Source organism: Oncorhynchus clarkii, unplaced genomic scaffold (assembly GCF_045791955.1).
Source record: "Oncorhynchus clarkii lewisi isolate Uvic-CL-2024 unplaced genomic scaffold, UVic_Ocla_1.0 unplaced_contig_8679_pilon_pilon, whole genome shotgun sequence".
In the NCBI taxonomy this organism is placed as follows: domain Eukaryota; kingdom Metazoa; phylum Chordata; class Actinopteri; order Salmoniformes; family Salmonidae; genus Oncorhynchus; species Oncorhynchus clarkii.
In genome coordinates, this window is record NW_027261076.1 from 41491 (window position 1) to 56531 (window position 15041).

A 15041-nucleotide genomic window follows, 5' to 3' on the forward strand; every position below is an offset into this window, starting at 1 on the left:
CTAGATATCTGAAGATGAATTACCTGACTATGACTGAGAAATGTGGTTGTCTAACCTAGATATCTGAAGATGAATGACCTGACTATGACTGAGATATGTGGTTGTCTAACCAAGATATCTGAAGATGAATGACCTGACTGTGACTGAGATATGTGGTTGTCTAACCTAGATATCTGGAGATGAATGCACTGACTGTGACTGAGATATGTGGTTGTCTAACCTAGATATCTGAAGGTTAATAATGTACTGACTATGAAAACACTGACCGATCTTTAAATATATTCCTTCATCCTACCAACACTGACCAACCTTTTAAAACTCTTCCTTCATCCTACCAACCATTAACAACCTTTAAATACCTTCCTTCATCCTACCAACCATTACCAACCTTTAAATACCTTCCTTCATCCTACCAAACATGACCAACCTTTAAATACTCTTCTTTCATCCTACCAACCATGACCAACCTTTAAAAACTCTTCTTTCATCCTACCAACCATGACCAACCTTTAAATTCTCTTTCTTCATCCTACCAACCATGACCAACCTTTTAAAACTCTTCCTTCATCCTACCAACCATGACCAACCTTTAAATACCTTCCTTCATCCTACCAACCATTACCAACCTTTAAATACCTTCCTTCATCCTACCAACCATGACCAACCTTTAAAAACTCTTCTTTCATCCTACCAACCATGACCAACCTTTAAATTCTCTTTCTTCATCCTACCAACCATGACCAACCTTTTAAAACTCTTCCTTCATCCTACCAACCATGACCAACCTTTTAAAACTCTTCCTTCATCCTACCAACCATGACCAACCTTTAAATTCTCTTTCTTCATCTTACCAACCATGACCAACCTTTAAATACCTTCCTTCATCCTACCAACACTGACCAACCTTTTAAAACGCTTCTTTCATCCTACCAACACTGACAAACCTTTTAAAACTCTTCTTACATCTGACCAACCTTTAAATACCTTCCTTCATCCTACCAACACTAACCAACCTTTTAAAACTCTTCTTTCATCCTACCAACACTGACCAACCTTTTAAAACGCTTCTTTCATCCTACCAACACTGACCAACCTTTAAATACCTTCCTTCATCCTACCAACACTGACCAACCTTTTAAAACTCTTCTTTCATCCTACCAACACTGACCAACCTTTTAAAACTCTTCTTTCATCCTACCAACACTGACCAACCTTTAAATTCTCTTCCTTCATCCTACCAACCATGACCAACCTTTAAATACCTTCCTCTCTAGTGACTCCTCATTCTCTACCTGTCCTCCCTTGCCCCCATCCCCAAGATGGTCTCCATGACAACAGACCTGTTCTGACACCGACCCTGTGATCACCTGTGCGTTGTGTAATCACCATCAGAACCTCTTGATGCGTCAGAGCTCCTGAGTCCTAACGAGGAACCAGGGATCCATATGACTTCCATTGTGAGCAGTGAAACTCTCTCTAACGACCCCTGTGTGGTTCTCAAACCAGACACGTTAGTTTCTGACCAAGGGCTGGCTGGGAAAGGACTGCTTCTGGGGGAATAATAATGAAATCACTATTCTGCTGTGATGATACCATACTACTGTACTGGTGTAATGATACCAATATGATACCATACTACTGTACTGGTGTAATGATACCATTCTACTGTACTGGTGTAATGATACCATACTACTGTACTGGTGTAATGATACCATACTACTGTACTGGTGTAATGATACCAATATGATACCATACTACTGTACTGGTGTAATGATACCAATATGATACCATACTATTGTACTGGTGTAATGATACCAATATGATACCATACTACTGTACTGGTGTAATGATACCATACTACTGTACTGGTGTAATGATACCATACTACTGTACTGGTGTAATGATACCATACTACTGTACTGGTGTGATGATACCATACTACTGTACTGGTGTAATGATACCATACTACTGTACTGGTGTAATGATACCAATATGATACCATACTACTGTACTGGTGTAATGATACCATACTACTGTACTGGTGTAATGATACCATACTACTGTACTGGTGTAATAATACCATACTACTGTACTGGTGTAATGATACCATACTACTGTACTGGTGTAATAATACCATACTACTGTACTGGTGTAATGATACCATACTACTGTACTGGTGTAATGATACCATACTACTGTACTGGTGTAATGATACCATACTACTGTACTGGTGTAATGATACCATACTACTGTACTGGTGTAATGATACCATACTACTGTACTGGTGTAATGATACCATACTACTGTACTGGTGTAATGATACCATACTACTGTACTGGTGTAATGATACCATACTACTGTACTGGTGTAATGATACCATACTACTGTACTGGTGTAATGATACCATACTACTGTACTGGTGTAATGATACCATACTACTGTACTGGTGTAATGATACCATTCTACTGTACTGGTGTAATGATACCATTCTACTGTACTGGTGTAATGATACCATTCTACTGTACTGGTGTAATGATACCATACTACTGTACTGGTGTAATGATACCATACTACTGTACTGGTGTAATGATACCATTCTACTGTACTGGTGTAATGATACCATACTACTGTACTGGTGTAATGATACCATACTACTGTACTGGTGTAATGATACCATACTACTGTACTGGTGTAATAATACCATACTACCGTACTGGTGTAATGATACCAATATGATACCATACTACTGTACTGGTGTAATGATACCATACTAATGTACTGGTGTAATGATACCATTCTACTGTACTGGTGTAATGATATCATTCTACTGTACTGGTGTAATGATACCATACTACTGTACTGGTGTAATGATACCATTCTAATGTACTGGTGTAATGATACCAATATGATACCATACTACTGTACTGGTGTAATGATACCATACTACTGTACTGGTGTAATGATACCATACTACTGTACTGGTGTAATAATACCATACTACTGTACTGGTGTAATGATACCATACTACTGTACTGGTGTAATGATACCATACTACTGTACTGGTGTAATGATACCATTCTAATGTACTGGTGTAATGATATCATTCTACTGTACTGGTGTAATGATACCATACTACTGTACTGGTGTAATGATACCAATATGATACCATACTACTGTACTGGTGTAATGATACCATACTACTGTACTGGTGTAATGATAACAATATGATACCATACTACTGTACTGGTGTAATGATACCATACTACTGTACTGGTGTAATGATATCATACTACTGTACTGGTGTAATGATACCATACTACTGTACTGGTGTAATGATACCATACTACTGTACTGGTGTAATGATACCATACTACTGTACTGGTGTAATGATACCATACTACTGTACTGGTGTAATGATACCATTCTACTGTGCTGGTGTAATGATACCATACTACTGTACTGGTGTAATGATACCATACTACTGTACTGGTGAAATGATAACAATATGATCTACTGTATCTATTATATTATGACAAACCAGCTAGATGTACTGTCTCTATGTCTCTATTATATTATGACAAACCAGCCAGATCTACTGTATCTATTATAATATGACAGACCAGCTAGATCTAATGTCTCTATTATATGATGATAGAACAACTAGATCTACTGTCTCTATTATATTATGACAGACCAGATAGATCTACTGTCCCTATTATACTATGACAGACCAGCTATATCTAATGTCTCTATTATATTATGACAGACCAGCTAGATCTACTGTCTCTATTATATTTTGACAGACCAGTTAGATCTACTGTCTCTATTGTATTATGACAGACCAGATATATCTACTGTCTCGATTATATTATGACAGACCAGCTATATCGAATGTCTCTATTATATTATGACAGACCAGCTAGATATACTGTCTCTATTATACTATGACAGACCATATATATCTAATGTATCTATTAGATTATGACATAACAGCTAGATCTACTGTCTCTATTGTATTATGACAGACCAGCTAGATCTACTGGCTCTATTATATTATGACATACCAGCTAGATCTACTGTCTCTATTATATTATGACAGACCAGATATATCTACTGTCTCTATTATATTTTGACAGACCAGCTAGATCTACTGTCTTTATTATATTATGACAGACCAGCTAGATCTACTGTCTCATTTATATTATGACAGATCAGCTAGATCTAGTGTCTCATTTATATTATGACAGACCAGCTAGATCTACACTCTCTATTATATTATGACAGACCAGATATATCTACTGTCTCTATTATATTATGACAGACCAGATAGATATTCTGTCTCTATTATATTATGACAGACCAGGTAGATCTACTGTCTCTATTATATTATGACAGACCAGATATATATTCTGTCTCTATTATATTATGACAGACCAGCCAGATCTAGTGGCTCTAGTATATTATGACAGAGCAGCCACATCTACTGTATCTATTATATTATGACAGACCAGCTAGATGTACTGTCTCTATGTCTCTATTATATTATGACAGAGCAGATAGATATTCTGTCTCTATTATAATATGACAGACCAGATAGATCTACTGTATCTATTATATTATGACAGACCAGCCAGATCTACTGTCTCTATTATATTATGACAGACCAGCTAGATATACTGTCTCTATTATAATATGACAGACCAGCTGATCTTCTATCTCAATTATATTATGACAGACCAGCTAGATCTTATGTCTCAATTATATTATGACAGACCAGCCATATGTACTGTATCTATTATATTATGACAGACCAGCCAGATCTACTGTCTCTATTATAATATGACAGACCAGCTGATCTTCTATCTCAATTATATTATGACAGACCAGCTAGATCTACTGTCTCTATTATATTATGACAGACAAGATAGATATACTGTCTCTATTATAATATGACAGACAATATAGATCTACTGTCTCTATTATATTATGACAGACCAGCTAGTTCTGCTGTCTCTATTGTATTTTGACAGACCAGCTAGATCTACTGTCTCTATTATATTATGACAGACCAGCTAGATCTACTGTCTCTTTTATAATATGACCTACCAGCTAGATCTACTGTCTCTATTATATTATGACACACCAGCTAGATTTACTGTCTCTATTATATTATGACAGACCAGCTAGATCTAGTGTTTCTATTATATTATGATAGACCAACTAGATCTACTGTCTCTATTATAATATGACAGACCAGATAGATCTACTGTATATATTATATTATGACAGACCAGCTAGATCTACTGGCTCTATTATATTACGACAGACCAGCTAGATCTACTGTCTCTATTATATTATGACAGACCAGCTAGATCTACTGTCTCATTTATATTATGACAGACCAGCTAGATCTACTGTATCTATTATATTATGACAGACCAGCTAGATGTACTGTCTCTATGTCTCTATTATATTATGACAGACCAGCCAGATCTACTGTATCTATTATATTATGACAGACCAGCTAGATCTACTGTCTCTATTATATTTTGACAGACCAGTTAGATCTACTGTCTCTATTGTATTATGACAGACCAGATATATGTACTGTCTCGATTATATTATGACAGACCAGCTAGATCTACTGTCTCTATTGTATTATCACAGACCAGCTAGATCTACTGTCTCTATTATATTATGACATACCAGCTAGATCTAATGTCTCTATTATACTATGACAGACGGGATATATCTAATGTATCTATTATATTATGACAGACCAGCTAGATCTACTGTCTCTATTATATTATAACAGACCAACTAGATCTACTGTCTTTATTATATTATGACAGACCAGCTATATCAAATGTCTCTATTATATTATGACAGACCAGCTAGATCTACTGTCTTTATTATATTATGACAGACCAGCTATATCGAATGTCTCTATTCTATTATGACAGACCAGCTAGATCTACTGTCTCTATTATAATTTGACAGACCAGATAGTTTTTCTGTCTCTATTACATTATGACAGACCAGCTAGATCTACTGTCTCTATTATATTATGACAGACCAGCTAGATCTACTGTCTCTATTATATTATGACAGACCAGCTAGATCTACTGTCTCATTTATATTATGACAGACCAGCTCAATCTACTGTCTCTATTATATTATGACATACCAGCTAGATCTACTGTCTCATTTATATTATGACAGACCAGCTAGATCTACTGTCTCTATTATATTATGACAGACCAGCTATATCTACTGTCTCATTTATATTATGACAGACCAGATAGATTTACTGTCTCGATTATATTATGACAGACCAGCTAGATCTACTGTCTCATTTATATTATGACAGACCAGCTCAATCTACTGTCTCTTTTACATTATGACAAACCAGCTAGATCTACTGTCTCTATTATAATATGACAGACCAGATAGCTCTACTGTCTCTATTATATTCTGACAGACCAGCCAGATCTACTGTCTCTATTATATTATGACAGACCAGATATATGTACTGTCTCGATTATATTATGACAAACCAGCTAGATCTACTGTCTCTATTGTATTATCACAGACCAGCTAGATCTACTGTCTCTATTTTATTATGACATACCAGCTAGATCTACTGTCTCTATTATACTATGACAGACGGGATATATCTAATGTATCTATTATATTATGACAGACCAGCTAGATCTACTGTCTCTATTATATTATGACAGACCAGCTAGATCTACTGTCTTTATTATATTATGACAGACCAGCTATATCGAATGTCTCTATTATATTATGACAGACCAGCTAGATATACTGTCTCTATTATAATTTGACAGACCAGATAGATCTACTGTCTCTTTTACATTATGACAGACCAGCTAGATCTACTGTCTCTATTATATTATGACAGACCAGCTAGATCTACTGTCTCTATTATATTATGACAGACCAGCTAGATCTACTGTCTCATTTATATTATGACAGACCAGCTCAATCTACTGTCTCTATTATATTATGACATACCAGCTAGATCTACTGTCTCATTTATATTATGACAGACCAGCTAGATCTACTGTCTTTATTATATTATGACAGACCAGCTAGATCTACTGTCTTTATTATATTATGACAGACCAGCTAGATTTACTGTCTATTATATTATGACAGACCAGCTAGATCTAGTGTTTCTATTATATTATGATAGACCAACTAGATCTACTGTCTCTATTATAATATGACAGACCAGCTAGATCTACTGTCTCTATTATATTTTGACAGACCAGTTAGATCTACTGTCTCTATTGTATTATGACAGACCAGATATATGTACTGTCTCGATTATATTATGACAGACCAGCTAGATCTACTGTCTCTATTGTATTATCACAGACCAGCTAGATCTACTGTCTCTATTTTGTTATGACATACCAGCTAGATCTACTGTCTCTATTATACTATGACAGACGGGATATATCTAATGTATCTATTATATTATGACAGACCAGCTAGATCTACTGTCTCTATTATATTATGACAGACCAGCTAGATCTACTGTCTTTATTATATTATGACAGACCAGCTATATCGAATGTCTCTATTATATTATGACAGACCAGCTAGATATACTGTCTCTATTATAATTTGACAGACCAGATAGATCTACTGTCTCTATTACATTATGACAGACCAGCTAGATCTACTCTCTCTATTATATTATGACAGACCAGCTAGATCTACTGTCTCATTTATATTATGACAGACCAGCTCAATCTACTGTCTCTATTATATTATGACATACCAGCTAGATCTACTGTCTCATTTATATTATGACAGACCAGCTAGATCTACTGTCTTTATTATATTATGACAGACCAGCTATATCTACTGTCTCATTTATATTATGACAGACCATCTAGATCTACTGTCTCTATTATATTATGACACACCAGCTAGATTTACTGTCTATTATATTATGACAGACCAGCTAGATCTAGTGTTTCTATTATATTATGATAGACCAACTAGATCTACTTTCTCTATTATAATATGACAGACCAGATAGATCTACTGTATATATTATATTATGACAGACCAGCCAGATCTACTGTCTCTATTATATTATGACAGACCAGCTAGATCTACTGTCTCTATTATATTATGACAGACCAGCTAGATCTACTGTATCTATTATATTATGACAGACCAGCTAGATCTACTGTCTCTATTATATTATGACAGACCAGCTAGATCTACTGTCTCTATTATATTATGACAGACCAGCTAGATCTACTGTATCTATTATATTATGACAGACCAGCTAGATGTACTGTCTCTATGTCTCTATTATATTATGACAGACCAGCCAGATCTACTGTATCTATTATATTATGACAGACCAGCTAGATCTACTGTCTCTATTATATTTTGACAGACCAGTTAGATCTACTGTCTAATTGTATTATGACAGACCAGATATATGTACTGTCTCGATTATATTATGACAGACCAGCTAGATCTACTGTCTCTATTGTATTATCACAGACCAGCTAGATCTACTGTCTCTATTATATTATGACATACCAGCTAGATCTAATGTCTCTATTATACTATGACAGACGGGATATATCTAATGTATCTATTATATTATGACAGACCAGCTAGATCTACTGTCTCTATTATATTATAACAGACCAGCTAGATCTACTGTCTTTATTATATTATGACAGACCAGCTATATCGAATGTCTCTATTATATTATGACAGACCAGCTAGATGTACTGTCTCTATTATAATATGACAGACCAGATAGATCTACTGTCTCTATTACATTATGACAGACCAGCTAGATCTACTGTCTCATTTATATTATGACAGACCAGCTCGATCTACTGTCTCTATTCTATTATGACATACCAGCTAGATCTACTGTCTCTATTATATTATGACATACCAGCTAGATATAATGTCTATATTATAATATGACAGACCAGATAAATCTACTGTCTATGTTATATTATGACAGACCAGATAGATCTACTGTCTCTATTATATTATGACAGACCAGTTAGATCTATTGTCTCTATTGTATTATGACAGACCAGCTAGATCTACTGTCTCTATTATATTATGACAGACCGCCTAGATCTAATGTCTCTATTATAATATGACAGACCAGATAGATCGACTGTCTCATTTATATTATGACAGACCAGCTAGATCTACACTCTCTATTATATTATGACAGACCAGCTAGATCTACTGTCTCTATTATATTCTGACAGACCAGCAAGATCTACTGTATCTATTATATTATGACAGACCAGATAGATTTACTGTCTCTATTACATTATAACAAACCAGCTAGATCTACTGTCTCTATTATAATATGACAGACCAGATAGATCTACTGTCTCTATTATATTCTGACAGACCAGCCAGATCTACTGTCTCTATTATATTATGACAGACCAGCTAGATCTGCTGTCTCTATTATATTATGACCTACCAGCTAGATCTTCTGTCTCAATTATATTATGACAGACCAGCCAGATCTACTGTCTCTATTATATTATGACAGACCAGCTAGATATACTGTCTCTATTATAATATGACAGACCAGCTGATCTTCTATCTCAATTATATTATGACAGACCAGCTAGATCTTATGTCTCAATTATATTATGACAGACCAGCCATATGTACTGTATCTATTATATTATGACAGACCAGCCAGATCTACTGTCTCTATTATAATATGACAGACCAGCTGATCTTCTATCTCAATTATATTATGACAGACCAGCTAGATCTACTGTCTCTATTATATTATGACAGACAAGATAGATCTTCTATCTCTATTATATTATGACAGACAAGATAGATATACTGTCTCTATTATAATATGACAGACAATATAGATCTACTGTCTCTATTATATTATGACAGACCAGCTAGTTCTGCTGTCTCTATTGTATTTTGACAGACCAGCTAGATCTACTGTCTCTATTATATTATGACAGACCAGCTAGATCTACTGTCTCTTTTATAATATGACCTACCAGCTAGATCTACTGTCTCTATTATATTATGACACACCAGCTAGATTTACTGTCTCTATTATATTATGACAGACCAGCTAGATCTAGTGTTTCTATTATATTATGATAGACCAACTAGATCTACTGTCTCTATTATAATATGACAGACCAGATAGATCTACTGTATATATTATATTATGACAGACCAGCCAGATCTACTGTATCTATTATATTATGACAGACCAGCTAGATCTACTGGCTCTATTATATTATGACAGACCAGATTGACATTCTGTCTCTATTATAATATGACAGACCAGCCTGATCTACTGTCTCTATTATATTATGACAGACCAGCTAGATCTACTGTCTCATTTATATTATGACAGACCAGCTAGATCTACTGTATCTATTATATTATGACAGACCAGCTAGATGTACTGTCTCTATGTCTCTATTATATTATGACAGACCAGCCAGATCTACTGTATCTATTATATTATGACAGACCAGCTAGATCTACTGTCTCTATTATATTTTGACAGACCAGTTAGATCTACTGTCTCTATTGTATTATGACAGACCAGATATATGTACTGTCTCGATTATATTATGACAGACCAGCTAGATCTACTGTCTCTATTGTATTATCACAGACCAGCTAGATCTACTGTCTCTATTATATTATGACATACCAGCTAGATCTAATGTCTCTATTATACTATGACAGACGGGATATATCTAATGTATCTATTATATTATGACAGACCAGCTAGATCTACTGTCTCTATTATATTATAACAGACCAACTAGATCTACTGTCTTTATTATATTATGACAGACCAGCTATATCAAATGTCTCTATTATATTATGACAGACCAGCTAGATGTACTGTCTCTATTATAATATGACAGACCAGATAGATCTACTGTCTCTATTACATTATGACAGACCAGCTAGATCTACTGTCTCTATTATATTATGACAGACCAGCTAGATCTACTGTCTCTATTATATTATGACAGACCAGCTAGATCTACTGTCTCATTTATATTATGACAGACCAGCTCGATCTACTGTCTCTATTCTATTATGACATACCAGCTAGATCTACTGTCTCTATTATATTATGACATACCAGCTAGATATAATGTCTATATTATAATATGACAGACCAGATAAATCTACTGTCTATGTTATATTATGACAGACCAGATAGATCTACTGTCTCTATTATATTATGACAGACCAGTTAGATCTATTGTCTCTATTGTATTATGACAGACCAGCTAGATCTACTGTCTCTATTATATTATGACAGACCGCCTAGATCTAATGTCTCTATTATAATATGACAGACCAGATAGATCGACTGTCTCATTTATATTATGACAGACCAGCTAGATCTACACTCTCTATTATATTATGACAGACCAGCTAGATCTACTGTCTCTATTATATTCTGACAGACCAGCCAGATCTACTGTATCTATTATATTATGACAGACCAGATAGATTTACTGTCTCTATTACATTATGACAAACCAGCTAGATCTACTGTCTCTATTATAATATGACAGACCAGATAGATCTACTGTCTCTATTATATTCTGACAGACCAGCCAGATCTACTGTCTCTATTATATTATGACAGACCAGCTAGATCTGCTGTTTCTATTATATTATGACCTACCAGCTAGATCTTCTGTCTCAATTATATTATGACAGACCAGCCAGATCTACTGTCTCTATTATATTATGACAGACCAGCTAGATATACTGTCTCTATTATAATATGACAGACCAGCTGATCTTCTATCTCAATTATATTATGACAGACCAGCTAGATCTTCTGTCTCAATTATATTATGACAGACCAGCCATATGTACTGTATCTATTATATTATGACAGACCAGCCAGATCTACTGTCTCTATTATATTATGACAGACTAGCTAGATATACTGTCTCTATTATAATATGACAGACCAGACCAGCTGATCTTCTATCTCAATTATATTATGACAGTCCAGCTAGATCTACTGTCTCTATTATATTCTGACAGACCAGCCAGATCTACTGTAGCTATTATATTATGACAGACCAGATAGATTTACTGTCTCTATTACATTATGACAAACCAGCTAGATCTACTGTCTCTATTATAATATGACAGACCAGATAGATCTACTGTCTCTATTATATTCTGACAGACCAGCCAGATCTACTGTCTCTATTATATTATGACAGACCAGCTAGATCTGCTGTCTCTATTATATTATGACCTACCAGCTAGATCTTCTGTCTCAATTATATTATGACAGACCAGCCAGATCTACTGTCTCTATTATATTATGACAGACCAGCTAGATATACTGTCTCTATTATAATATGACAGACCAGCTGATCTTCTATCTCAATTATATTATGACAGACCAGCTAGATCTTCTGTCTCAATTATATTATGACAGACCAGCCATATGTACTGTATCTATTATATTATGACAGACCAGCCAGATCTACTGTCTCTATTATATTATGACAGACCAGCTAGATATACTGTCTATATTATAATATGACAGACCAGCTGATCTTCTATCTCAATTATATTATGACAGACCAGCTAAATCTACTGTCTCTATTATATTATGACAGACAAGATAGATCTACTATCTCTATTATATTATGACAGACAAGATAGATATACTGTCTCTATTATAATATGACAGACAATATAGATCTACTGTCTCTATTATATTATGACAGACCAGCTAGTTCTGCTGTCTCTATTGTATTTTGACAGACCAGCTAGATCTACTGTCTCTTTTATAATATGACCTACCAGCTAGATCTACTGTCTCTCTTATATTATGACAGACCAGCCAGATCTACTGTATCTATTATATTATGACAGACCAGCTAGATATACTGTCTCTATTATAATATGACAGACAAGCTAGATCTACTGTCTCTATTATATTATGACAGACCAGATAGATCTACTGTCTCATGTATATTATGATAGACCAGCTAGATCTACACTCTCTATTATATTATGACAGACCAGCTAGATGTACTGACTGTCTCTATTATATTATGACAGACAAGCTAGATCTACTGTCTCTATTATATTATGATAGACCAACTAGATCTACCGTCTCTATTATATTATGACAGACCGCCTAGATCTAATGTCTCTATAATAATATGACAGACCAGATAGATCTACTATCTCTATTATATTTTGACAGACCAGATAGATCTACTGTCTCTATTATATTATGACAGACCAGATAGATCTCCTGTCTCTATTATATTATGACAGACCAGCTAGATCTGCTGTCTCTACTATATTATGACCTACCAGCTAGATCTTCTGTCTCAATTATATTATGACAGACCAGCCAGATGTACTGTATCTATTATATTATGACAGACAAGCTAGATATACTGTCTCTATTATAATATGATAGACAAGCTAAATCTACTGTCTCCATTATATTATGACAGACCAGCTAGATCTAATGTCTCTATTATAATATGACAGACCAGATAGATCTACTGTCTCTATTATAATATGACAGACCAGCTGATCTTCTATCTCAATTATATTATGACAGACCAGCTAGATCTGCTGTCTCTATTATATTATGACCTACCAGCTAGATCTTCTGTCTCAATTATATTATGACAGACCAGCCAGATGTACTGTATCTATTATATTATGACAGACCAGCTAGATATACTGTCTCTATTATAATATGACAGACAAGCTAAATCTACTGTCACAATTATATTATGACAGACCAGCTAGATATAATGTCTCTATTATAATATGGCACACCAGATAGATCTACTGTCTCTATTATATTATGACAGACAAGATAGATATACTGTCTCTATTATAATATGACAGACAAGATAGATCTACTGTCTCTATTATATTATGACAGACCAGCTAGATCTACTGTCTCTATTATATTATGACAGACCAGCTAGATATACTGTCTCTACTATAATATGACAGACAAGCTAGATCTACTGTCTCTATTATATTATGACAGACCAGCTAGATCTACTGTATCTATTATATTATGACAGACCAGCCAGATCTACTGTTTCTATTATATTATGACAGACCAGCTAGATATACTGTCTCTATTATAATATGACAGACAAGCTAGATCTACTGTCTCTATTATATTTTGATAGACCAACTAGATCTACTGTCTCTATTATATTATGACAGACCAGCTAGATCTACTGTCTCTATTGTATTATGACAGACCAGCTAGATATACTGTCTCTATTATAATATGATAGACCAGCTAGATCTACTGTCTCTATTATATTATGACAGACCAGCTAGATCTACTGTCTCTATTATATTTTGATAGACCAACTAGATCTACTGTCTCTATTATATTATGACAGACCAGCTAGATCTACTGTCTCTATTGTATTATGACAGACCAGCTAGATCTACCGTCTCTATTATAATATGACAGACCAGCTAGATCTACTGTCTTTATTATATTATGACAGACCAGCTATATCTACTGTCTTTATTAGATTATGACAGAACAGCTAGATCTGTCTATTATATTATGATAGACCAACTAGATCTACTGTCTCTATTATATTATGACAGACCGCCTAGATCTAATGTCTCTATTATAATATGACAGACCAGATAGATCTACTGTATCTATTATATTATGACAGACCAGATAGATCTACTGTATCTATTATATTATGACAGACCAGCTAGATTTACTGTCTCTATTATATTATGTCAAACCAGCTAGATCTGTCTATTATATTATGATAGACCAACTAGATCTACTGTCTCTATTATATTATGACAGACCGCCTAGATCTAATGTCTCTATTATAATATGACAGACCAGATAGATCTACTGTATCTATTATATTATGACAGACCAGATAGATCTACTGTCTCTATTATATTATGACAGACCAGATAGA